General features: G+C 35.0%; 1 protein-coding gene across 4 annotated transcripts in view; it reads left to right on the forward strand.

The window, feature by feature from the left end:
• Positions 1 to 412: 412 nt before the first annotated feature.
• Positions 413 to 12,775, forward strand: part of LOC106466931 — a 166,652-nt gene continuing 154,289 nt past the window's right edge. For 2 of the 4 annotated variants that reach the window (XM_013927249.2, XM_022395027.1), the window contains exons 1-2: positions 436 to 533; positions 7,519 to 7,699. The gene's annotated coding sequence lies outside the window, so the exon portion shown is untranslated. Of the gene's footprint in view, positions 534 to 7,518; positions 7,700 to 12,775 lie in introns of all 4 variants that reach the window. The other 2 variants (XM_022395025.1, XM_022395026.1) reach the window with 2 other exon arrangements.

Below are 12,775 nucleotides of genomic sequence, written 5' to 3' on the forward strand. Positions count from 1 at the left end.
TAAATTTGCTTAGTTTAACAAACATTGTTCATTCATTAACTGTCATACAACGATTATTTTCTTTATTTTTATCAAGTACAAAACCGCTCAATGCTCGCTTGTGCTCTGCCCATTTAGAATCTCGAAACCCATTTTTCAGCGTTATAAGCCCTCAGACCTGTCGCTGAGCCACCAGGCGGCTGTACCGATGCAGAAATGTATAAATTCAGTGCAAATAAAAAGAAAGTACATAAAGTAACTTCATAAAATGAGCTTAATGTACTATATAATTAAAATATTTTTTTATGAATATTGTTTTTACTATTTTATTTGTATTATATACATTAGAAGCTAATATATATATACTTGATATTTAATTTTTTCTGAAAGTTTATGTTTAAATTTTTTGTCCGCGTGGTAACGCCTTTACCAAATATTTCCAAAAATACACAGCATGTAAATTGTGTAGGCCTTGTGCTGAAATATATATTGTAGTAATAATACAGTATTTTTCACAGGTAAGAAATTTGGAAATATATGACATCATACATGTGGTACGTAAATAACTTTTTCATTTTCAAACTTCCAGTGGAAAATATAGTAATTAAATTATTATTTTTTTAATGCTAATTGAACTTTAGTTTAGTAGATAGTTGAATGGACAGATTGTAAATACTCAAAATCAAATAGTCTATAGTTTAGTATATTTGTAAATTAAAGAATTGTTAGTCTTGGAACTGGAAATTGGACTCCGAGTGATTGAGTTTAACGTTTTTAGAGTACAATAATAATAATAAATATGGGTATGACATTAACTTTAAGTTAGATTGTGTTTATTTTAGAGTTGTGTTTAGTAGGCATAACATTAGAGGTACTTTTAACTTTTAGTCTTACTGATTTTAGTTCTAGACTTCAGTTCACTGGCACTGATGTAGAATAATTAGGGCAGGGATGCTTTACATACGACCACAGCGATTACTTGTTCTCCACAGGTTTTGTTTTATGGTCCTTCATGCCTGTTCCTGCACACACACTTGGAAAAACAATGAAGACTAAAATACACATTTTTTTTTTCGGGAAATTTTCGAATTCGATTTTAAGCTTATAAACTGCTAACCTCGACTACAAGTGACAACCAAAGGCAACTAATTCCATAAGGCAGTCACCCTATTGGAAAAATAAAACTTTACTAAGTGAAACTTTGTCCTGTTGTCTTCAGAATGTATTGCAGAGAAAAGAGAGGGATTTATCTTATCCCTGATTAATCTTGTAAATGTAACTAGATAATGTCTCACCTTTCTTTTGTCCAGAGGAAATAAACCAAATTTATGACAGTACTCCTTCCCTGAACCCTTGTTTAGTTGTTAATAAGTCAGTATCCCTTCAGTACTTAAATAAGGAGATCAAAACTATACATAGTATTTCAATTAAGGCCTAGCTAGTGATTTATATAGAGATAATTACTTTTTTTTATGTAATCAGTTATGAGTATGTCTATAATTGCATCCTAAAATTCTATTAGCATCTGTACTAGTATAAAAATACTGCTTAAATGGTTTTGTGACTTTCATTACTGTGCCAAGATCCTTTTCTTCAGTTAATGGTATTGAGTTTGAGATAGTTGAGGAAGAGAATAATGCTTTATGAAAAGATTTAGAATATTTTGGGAACTGGTCAAGTAAGTGGCAGAATGGCTTTTATTTTTTTAATTATAATAAATGCAAGGTAATGCATGTGGGTTAGGCCACTATTTGTTAGTTTCTCATCATGAACTTCCTCAAAACTGGATGAGGGTGGGAGGACACTCCCATTATGTCATCATTATTAAGATTTCCAAATTCATTAATTTAGTGCTCTTTATAATGCTTCCAACAGAAATGATAGACGAATGTATGTACATCAATATAAATTTGATATGAAGTACACAAAAGTATTTCTTTTATAAACACACACACAAGAGTGCTGTGAGAAAACCCAACCACTAAAAAATATAAATTTGATGCAAGTAACAAGACTCTGAAAGACAGAAACAGACTTGTAGACACCAACAAACTGTTATCATGAAGATGATGCACTACACAATTACTTGTGCAATTAAAGGAATCTACTTATTAAGATCTCTTCTGTACTGGAACCCTATGTCAGCATTGCTCACATAGCATCCATTAGCAGATTGATTGTCAGAACTACAACTATATATACAAATTGGATCATTTTTCATTAAATAATACAATTTCTCAATAGGCTCATGGCATTGCACCTCCCAAACATGTACTTCACTAACAACAGCCGGGAGTTGTAAGTCACTTAAATTTGCACTACATGTGTAGGTGTAGTCTTATAAATGAGTTGCAAGTTGTTGTCTTGCTGGAGCTGACAATTCACAAGGTAAGTAAAGAAGCTGCCACATTTCACACTCCTCACACTATACCATCAGATTCACATTGCACACATGCTGAATACCGACTAAAATGGTAGAGTTCTTTTCTTTGTGGGTTGATTTACCAAAGAAAGGTGGAAATCTTCAATTGTGGTAGTACTATAAATATTTTCAAAATGCTTGTAATATCCATCATCTTCAGGGATAGGGTCGGGAAGAAAATGAATTTTGGAGAATACCTCTGGTCCAAATCTAGGTGGCTTACAAACTTTGCAAGCAGGACTATCGCACTTCTTGATACAGCAATGACTGATGAACTCCTTCAGAGCACTGTGTGACTGCAAAGAAGCTTTCTGGTATTTGTGCCCATATTTCAGTGAGTCATCAATTTGAAGGAGGCTGTTCCAAAAGTCTTCGGTTACTTCTTCCTTTGCAGCAGGACACATCTGAAATGGTTTTCCTTTAAGATTCAAGTGGCCAATTATGTCCAAAAGTAGGATCTTCACTGATTCAGTGCTATAAAGTACATTCTGTACTAATTTTGTTCATTCTTCAGCAACTTGCCATAACTGCTTCATGTTGCTGCACTTGGAAATTGCTACTTCACTTTCACTGTCCATTTCTTTTCTCATTACTCTTACTGCTTGGAACCCCAATTTCAATATTGACATGGGTCGTTCTACAGGGTTTCTCCAGGAATGATAAGGAGCAATAAGACAAACACATATATAAGTCAAGATCTAGCTCCAGAAACAGAGAAATCAAAGATACTTGTACGCTCAAATAAGTTAATATATGGTCAGACCCATGATCAGAGCAGAGAAAAAGAAGGGGATTTGACTGCAAGTTTTTTGCTTGACAAAATAAGCTCATAGATCTCAGCACTATGGTGCTGAGGAGACAATGACCCAAAGACAGCACCCTTTAACTCTTTCAGCACGGGCTCTATCCCTGGGACTGACCTCATAACCATTTTGTGCTTGTTATAGTTTTTATACTATAATTTTTAAATTAGTAAGCTTATGTTAACAAAAATTGGCAGATTATCAGTAAACATTACAATTCTTTCATACGCAAAATATAAATTTTTTTTTCTTAAGTCTTAAGGTTTGTAAAGCGAATTTTTTTTCATGTGTTGCTTATCTAACATGCAAAGTAATTTTCATTCTAATATTAAAAATACTTTTGTGCATCAGAAAATCTTCAAATTTCATATGCAAAATCTTCATGATGTTCAGATAGTTATCAAATGTTTCTTAAGAAAAAACTTTATATTTTACCTGTTTGTTTCAGTAATGAATCTCTGTACAGGTTTGTTGATTTGACTGATCTCGTAAACATGTTAAAAAAATTTGGAAATTAATATAAGTTACGCCTTTTTTGTTCCATAATGACTACAAATTATAATGTGAAAACATAAATGTTTAGACTAAATAGCTTAAATCTTATAACATTATACATTTATATATATTTATTATTTTTATTATATTGGCATGTAAGCCACGCCTGGCTAACAATACAGAAGTTAAAGTGATGCGACGCATGTGCACTCATGTTACTGTATCCAACAATATAAGACTGTCTTGGCTGTGTTTTAGTAGACTAGTATTTTGTAAAATACAGTCACATTTCAATTACTATACACTATATATGTATATAGAAAATAAGATAGGTACTTCCCTCCCTTCCTCCCCACATTTCTTTGGTGCTGACATCTGCTGCAAAACTTCAAAGTGATAGCTGGGTAAAGGAGTGTAGAGGGAGTCACATGCATCATGTGAGCATATCATGCTCGTATTGGTGAGGAGGTGACACATAATGATTTGCATGAGAGGCATGTTGGAATGTTGCAATTCTAATAGGGGGAGCAGAAGGCTTGTGGCATGTGTAAAGAAAAAGTTTGAATATAGAGGGCAGCACTGAACAAGAACAGCTAATCTTGTGAGAGGAGGTAAGTACTTATCGGAAATACATTTTCAGTATAGGAAAATTATAATGTTCATTATCTTCCAATAATGATTCACAGGTCAATTATTATAGTTTACTATATATTTCAGTGCTATAGCATTCAGATCAAATCCTTTATTTTTATCTATTTTTGGCCTGACAGTTATATCCTCAATGTAATCAAGTCACTAGTGCAGCATTTCTCGTAAAGAATTTTATGTAATCTCCGTATACATATGCAGCATTGCATACACACGCACACTCATATATATATATATATATATATATATATATATGTATATATATTCATGCATGTAAATTGCCATATATATATACACATACATACATTAACATTACCTCGTATATGTTTATAGTGTCATACAAACTGCTTATAGCCATATGCACAGTAACTATATTAACCTTACTGGCTCCTTTTTCCAGCTGTGTCTCAATAGCTACAACCTGTTGTCATACTGACATCTTTAAGCCATTAAACTTGACTCTTTCCTTCAACATCATAAAATAAATGATCTCAGGCAGAATTCGGCTAAACTAAGAATAAAATTCAATCAGCCAGGATTAATATTTGTGCTGTTCAATGTGGCATACATCAATGCACATTTATACCAACACAGATTAAATGCAATATTCAACAACAAAAAACATTTATTGTTCTAGATGGCCTCAAACACCAGAAGCTGATTTATCACAATGTTGAACTGAAGCTCATGAGTTAGTTCACTCACTTTAACCAGTATCACAGAAAAATGAATATGCAGGAACACAAATACTTTTCCACTAAGATTTACTATATCTTTTGCACTGAATAAGAGTGCAAATTTATCATTGTACATGTACTAGATCATGCTAACCAGGGGTACAGGTAATGGAGCAAGAGATATAATAAAGGGGGATACAGTTTTTGTTGTGCACTTATGGGCTAATGATGTAGAGAAAGGTAGATAATTGATAAGTACGAGGGGCTGATAAAAGAAAAGGGTCATAACTTAATTGTGTCAGAATTAATTGTGGGGATGGAATTATAAGTAAGTCACTAGAACAATGCTTGGCTTAGGTTAATATGAAAGGATCAGCAGATTGGCGGTTTGGACTTCTGGGAGCAGCTTAACCCTATAGCCCCGGGTATTCTTTACTGTGTGTGACACAAGGTTTTAGTGTCTTGCACTCAAAATTTTATTAAATTACTTTTTGTTTATGTTATACCAATTAGAATAGCATAAAATCTTAGGTAATAATCCATATTTTAATGGTATACAAGTTTTAAATTCTTAATTCTACAAGGGAATATAAAAAATATCCTGAATTTCTGCTAGCATTACCCATGGGACACATTTTGTCTTAGCATGTCATCATCCCTATTTTATCCATCACCTCTCAAAAATGTACGAAGTTAAATGTAAATTACTTTCTATAAAATCGTAATTGCTCAGACAAACCTTAATTTTTATGGTCTTCAATTTTGTTTGGTTACAGAGCTATTGAATAAAAAATCAGACCCCTCCTTTCACATCCTCTTTCCCAATTCGTTGATAGTTCTCTCTTATGTTTCATTATATATTAGCTATAACTAATAGAAAGTGAAGGGTTTCATCTATCAAATGACGTATTGTATAACGTCTTTTGAACAGGAAAGGATCAATTTCAATCATAGTACAAGTGTTGTTCCTATGAGAAAGTTAACAACTAGCTTGGATGAATTTGTAATGGCTCTTGTCGCATAGTTAGAAAGCCAGAAAAATTTTGAGTGGTAAGTGAATTTGTCTACTTTTTGCATGTTATTAGTTTATATTCTTTGGTGCATTATTTAGTTAAATGAAAACTATTAAATGCATTGCTTTTAGTACTATAAAAGGTTAGGGTTAACTCTCTTTAAAACCCGACAGCAAGAAAAAAGATTAGTCAAGTATTTTTTTATCTTGTTTTTCGTATCTATTCTTTATTTATTATTATAAAAGTAACAAAATTAATAGAAATATGGATCTTTTTAAGTTATGTAAGACTAGATTAGGTAAAATAAGTAATAATGATAATATAATTAAAATGGTTCACATGCATGCAAGCAGATCCTGGATAATGTAAATCGATAGCGTAATGTGACCTGCACATTCTCCGAGTGATTTACAACTTTTAATGGTGCAAAAGTAGTTAGACATGGTCCAAAGGGCAATAAAACATTAAAATTTAATTATAAATAGATGTATAGTGTTATAAACTTAGAGATACTTATGATAAATGAATGTAGTTTCATGTTACAATTTGAAGTCATTCAAGAAAGAAAAAAGTTTAATTTAGGTTTTGTTTTTTTTTTTTTAATTGTTACGAGGTCGGTCAAATTGACTGATCCCATTTTGAGGTAAGGTAGAGAAAATAACACATAAACTATAAAGTTGTACAGAAAAAATGCTTGAAATGCATTTAGGTTTTAGGATCACATAAAGGAAATTTGAGATTTTTGGAGATGAGGAAAAGTATTTTAAATTTTAACATAAACTACTTTGCACATGGACTATTCAAAACAAATACTCAATATATTAATAGACAAATCTTTATTTTATTTTACAAAAAATACTTCACTAAAAATATGAAAGACTTATAATATTAAGTGAAAGACTGCCAAATTTTGTGAAGATATACCCACTGTATTGAGAGTTATAAGTATTAAATCTGCAAAGACTTTAAATGAGTACAAAAAGGTCACGTGGTTGGTCAAATTGACCAAGGCTGTATTGAGAGTGTTAATGGGAGAAGGGGGCTTTCCAATAAGGTACATTATCTCTGCGTTTCTTGTTCAATGCTGCCCTCTATATATACAAAAAAATATGTTCACAAACTTTGAGCGTACCCCACAATCAATGTGGTTCAACTGTGCCTAGTGTGCAAATCATCATGCTACAACCCTCCACCAATAAGAGTGCAACACACCCTACTGATGCATGTGACTCCCTCTATTTGATTCTAATGAACTATCACTTCTCGATTGGCAGTGCTATAGTCAAGACGTTTTTTGTTTGTGCTCTCTTCCCATGTTTTTGTTTTTTTTGTTTTGTGACATTTCATACAAAGTGAAGATATTTTTCCTACTTCACTTTACCAGTTTTAGGTGATAACTTACCTATATTGTTCTTCACATTGTTTTTGCTTTTCACTGAAGCTTATGTCTCCACATTGAAAATGTTATCATTTACTTCTAGCACAGTTACCCAGGCTTCAGGTGGCAGTACTCAACTGAGAAATTGTCAGCTTCAATACATTGGGAGATTAATCATTATATGAGTTGACCTTTGTCGACCCTCGAGTTTGGGAGGTCCATACACATTTGGAATACAGTCTGCCGACTTTGGACAGATAAGCTGTTATACTGTTATAGCTTTTGTAATAACTTTGTTATTAAAATTCTTTTTTGTAGTTCTTTGTTTTCAGTAACATACATTTAGTTAGATTTGTACCTACTTCTTGAAAGGTTAGGGTTTTTTAATTAATATTTAGTGATATCCTTTGTTCTACAATGTTAGATTAAGCTTAACATGTGTCTTATTTTAGGTTTGCTGTCATTCATTGTACTGGTAAATCGTAAAATAGGTTAAATATATTGTTTCTTCAACAAATACTATCTACTAATTTTCTTATTGTTAATATACACTTACTTAATTTTGAAATATAATGACTTTTTCATTTTAATAATTAATTATTTTTTATACTTCTTACAATTAATTTTGTTTGTGAGGACCCCTGGCTCCAGGGTCTGCCCAACCTTCTCCCAATATTGCTCACCTTCCTCCTCAAACTGCCGTACTCATTCGGGATGATGTTTATTTTGACCCTTTTTTTTTTCCACCTGATTATGACTTGGCCTTCCCAGACTTCTACTGCAGAGTCTGCTAGGCCTACCTCAGCCCTTTTTATACACGTTTCTATTCCCCCTCCTTTTCCAGACATTTTGCTTCATGCTGGGCCTTTTTTGTCTCTCTTTTGATAGGTGGTTCTGGTGTGCCTTTCTCTCCAAGGGCTTTGGTTCATATTGCCTTAGCTTACCATCAGGCAGATTGTTATTCTTTCTTGCTTCTCTGCACTTCAATCTCTGTTGCCTGTATGAGAGGTAAAATCTGTTAATCCTATCCTTTTCTCTTTTGATGAGTTTTCTAGCATTTGTCTTCCCCTGTCACCTCTCCTATTGGTATTAACCGTCATATACTTCTTTTCTGAGGTGTTCCTCCTATTTGTTGAGGATTTTTGTAAGATATTTTTAACTCCAAGTTGGGGCAATTACCATCTTCAGCCCTTTTCCTAAATTTGTGGCTTTTGTGCTTTTGGGATCTTCTCGGGTGGACACTGTCTTGTACCAAGTTTGTTTTCTTTCACTTCTAATCGGGACTTATGGACTGCTCTTTCCTCTACTGTTCCTTTTTTGTTGGGGATGTTACTCCTATGACTTTAGCATCACATGGGGGATCTATGTTGCTACATTTGAGTTTTTTCTTTTTTGGTTGCATGTCTCATTAGCCACTGCATTCTTTATTCATGTTTCATGTCTGGTACCTTCCCGTCATTTACCTGTCCTACATCTAAGAGTTCCTCCATTAGTCATATATTCTTGATGCAGATTGTAGTTCTTTGATTGATCTGTCCTACCTCAATCACTTCTTGTTTTTTTCACTTTTTTACTATATTGTCTTTTATCACACTCTGGTGAGCCATTTTTCCAGGATTGAGGTTGCCCAAGGTTGAAGTTTTATATTCTTATGCCCACTCTTCTATTTTTCATCACTTAGAGCTTGTTTTTGATCTGTATGTCTTTGTATCTGGTTCTTCATCCACTTGCTTTGACTGTCAAAGCATTCACACAGGATTGGGACTTGTTTAGATCTTTATTTCTCATCCTATTTTTCATCTTCCCCAAGTGATTTTGTTCATCCTTGCCACTTTGTATAGGGTCTTTCTGATTGCTCCTTCATAGCTGACAAAGATCTGGTTCTCTTGCCTGCTTCGGTTCGATTTGTTCTTGATCGATTTTTACCTATCCTCCACTTTGGCATGTCTTGTGGCATTTTCTTCCTTTTCTCCATTTTTTTCTTTCCATCTCCCATCTTTATTCCTGGTCAGATCTGGATGCTCATGGTTGCTTCATTGCCTTCAAGGCTTCTTATCATTGGTTCCCTTCATTACCCATTCAAGCCGTCTCCAAGTGTTATTAGTCTCAAAGTGAGTTCCTTGTCATCAAAATTGGTTTCCTTTCTTGCTGTTTCATTCTCTGGCACCATTCCACTGTTCTTTTACCTCCCTCACCCTTTTGACTCAGTTTTTGATTTGATTGGCATTTTCTTTCTTGTCTCCTTTTCCCCATAATCAATTCCTGGTATCTTCACTCTGATCAAGCACCTTCCCTTTTACCTGCATCTCACCCTTGTGGTACTTCTTCCTTCGAGCACTGGGACTACTTCTCATACATTTATCTCTCATTATCTGGGTAGCTGTAACTGTGATTGGGTAAGTTTCCCTTTTGTATATATACCTCTTATTTTTTAGGGGTATCTCCCTTGTTCTTTATAGATCCCACTCTGTGGTGAGTGGTACCTGTCCAGGTATACTTATTCAAATCTGCACTGTAAGGCCAAGATGACTTGACAACTATAACTTCCATGGCCACTAAATGCACACTGTTGAGATGGTGTGTTACACAAGATTGCTTGTAGGTTTTCCTCAAATATATTTGCTTCATTCATATGCCTGGACTGTACTAACCTATGGACTTCATGGGTAAAGCAGTAGGGGATAGCTGCCCATCCCTGCCATTCCTCAGATTGACTAAATCAAGAGTGGTCTTCTTTTTAAAATCGGGTTTTTGTGGTTTACTGTTGCACTGTTTCCAGTGTTGATGTTTCTCCGGACTCTCCACTGCATTTTCTCTGGCCTTTTTTTTTCTTCTAGGTGAGTATGGGAGTCCTTACAATTTTCCAGTTCCAAGCTGCTGGGGTGGTGGACCATGGAGGCATCTTCCTGAATGTGATAATGATATATGATACAAATAATAATGAACCCATTCAGTTGAGAGTAGGGCAGTGGTGTTCTCTTGGTATAGATGATGAGATTTCTTCCAACCTGAGGCTCCATTTCTGAGGGGATGTTGTAGCTTTTGATTTGGATCCCTCATTCTACCCCGACATGGATGTCAGTTTCCAGTGGCTGGGTTTTGGAGTCGGAGCTGGACCAATCAACATAAGTCCGCACACATGTATTACAGGTGTCTCTGTTCCCTCACTCAGGGTCACCTCGTGTTGTGGGTCACAGTGGATGATCATGCAGGTTACTACAGTTCTTCTTCTTGCACTATCCCTCGACGATTTTCATATACTGAAGATGTTACTCTATCTGGGGTGGTTCCTGTCTGATTGGTTTTGAGTGGGATATTTCGCAATACAGGGACATTTTTATTATTCCAGTCATTTGGATGTCGGGTTCCCAGATCAGTCAAACATCTTATCAGTTTGCTATCAAGTGTCCTGTTCACAGATTGGTGGGTATGATATTTCCCTCCGATCTGCTGAATTTGAGGTGAAGACAGTATGAGCCTCTTTCCTACCCCCACATAAATGTTGGTTCCCGGGGGCTGGGTTTTGGATTTTAGTGGAGTTAACAATGGTATGATCCTCATCCAACCCCCTCATTGATGTTGGTTCCTGGTGGGTAGGTTTTGGATACAGTTGATTTGCCGTATATGGTTCATCGTGCCACTCTACACCTTAGGGTTCATCCTTTTTACTCTCACCCACCTTATTGTCATCTATGGGATTTAGGTTCAGATATCGGGTGGTTCAGATTCCCATACAACCATTGTTCTCTAACTTTTTTTGCTCACGTAGAATCAAATAGAGGGAGTCACATACATCAGGAGGTTGTGTCATGCTCCTATTGATGGAGGGTTGTCGCAACATGATTTGCATGCAATATGCATTTGAACCAACAGTGATCGTGGGGTATGTGCAAGCTTAAAAAAACAATTTACATAAAGAAGGCAGCACTGAACGAGAATAGTTATTTATGTGAGAAGAGGAAAAACCTAGCAGGAATACATTTTCAGTATAGGAAAATTATAACTTTTGGAATGGATGGATTACATTTAAATAGAGTAGGGGCTTACTTGTTTGTAAGGGCTATTAACTCAGCTGTAAGGGAGGTTTTAAGTTAGGACTAGACACTGGTGAGGGCCAGGATAAACTAAATGCCAAAAAAAGAATGTAGAGGAAACTTCAGCATTGGAAATTAGTACAGAAGTAGTTTTAAGGATAGACTTAATTGTTACTGTTGTAATGCTAGAAGTATATGAAATATAATAGATGCAGGTCTCACAAAATTGTGTAAACACATACTCAGACTTTGTAATTACAGAGGCAATCTCTGGTAGGTACTTTCTCATAAGATTAATCTAGTAATATTCATTTAAAAGTTTTAAATAGGTGCTTGAAAAGCAAGGATCTCAAAATACTTTCATCTTTCAGTTGCATTGGAAATCTTATTGATGATTTCCAATACTACCAACTGTAAATGTTCCAGGCTTTATTGCTGATAGTATTAGTCTTTCTAACTGTGTATATAGCTAATATATTGTGGTCTGTCTCCACTGAATTTCTGCTACTGCTTGAGTAGATAGTGTGAATGATTATCTCTAGAAATATTGGAAACACATCTTGCTATCAGAAATCTCTGTAGCTCAGAAAGTACATGTTTCATACTGAAACATTTGTTAATTTCTCAGGGCAGTCCCCCAGTGGCACAGTGGTATGTCTGCAGACTTACAACGCTACAATCCAGGTTTTGATACCCATGGTGGGCAGAGCACAGATAGCCCATTGTGTAGCTTTGTGTTTAATTACAAACAAACAATTCTCAGGGCACCCCTGTGTACCCCATTTCAACCTCTGGCCATCTGATCCCTGTACCATCTTTTTTTCTAATGACATTTTTTATCTTCACTCTGACACTTGTATTGGATGCTTCCTGCACTCTTTACTACAGGGACAGATTGATTGTATCCCAAGACTGCTTCTTCCTACTCAAAACATGGGCCACCCAAAAGGATGGTTGGATGTTTTCTTTGATTACCCACCCTTCCCATTCTTCTGTGCAAGATCATACCAACCCCAGTCATTTCCTTTGATCTGTTAGGGAAGTTCTATGTTGTCTTACTTTTACTGCTAAATTTTAATTCTGAGTGGACACACCTTAACCCCTTACCTACCGTGGCCATTTTGTATTATCGTGAGGGCAAAATCACATTTGTGAATTGAAACAATGATAGAGAACTTATCTTTTATTGGTTTTCAGATTTTATTTTGTAACTAGTAGCATAACATTCAATTATTTGTTCTAAATTGTTTTATTTAACGAAGTTTGAAGAGAAATTTAATAAAAAAAATCCCAAAATACGTTTGAGACTATAAATAAGTGCCCTCT

Source organism: Limulus polyphemus, unplaced genomic scaffold (assembly GCF_000517525.1).
Source record: "Limulus polyphemus unplaced genomic scaffold, Limulus_polyphemus-2.1.2 Scaffold2429, whole genome shotgun sequence".
Lineage (NCBI taxonomy): Eukaryota > Metazoa > Arthropoda > Merostomata > Xiphosura > Limulidae > Limulus > Limulus polyphemus.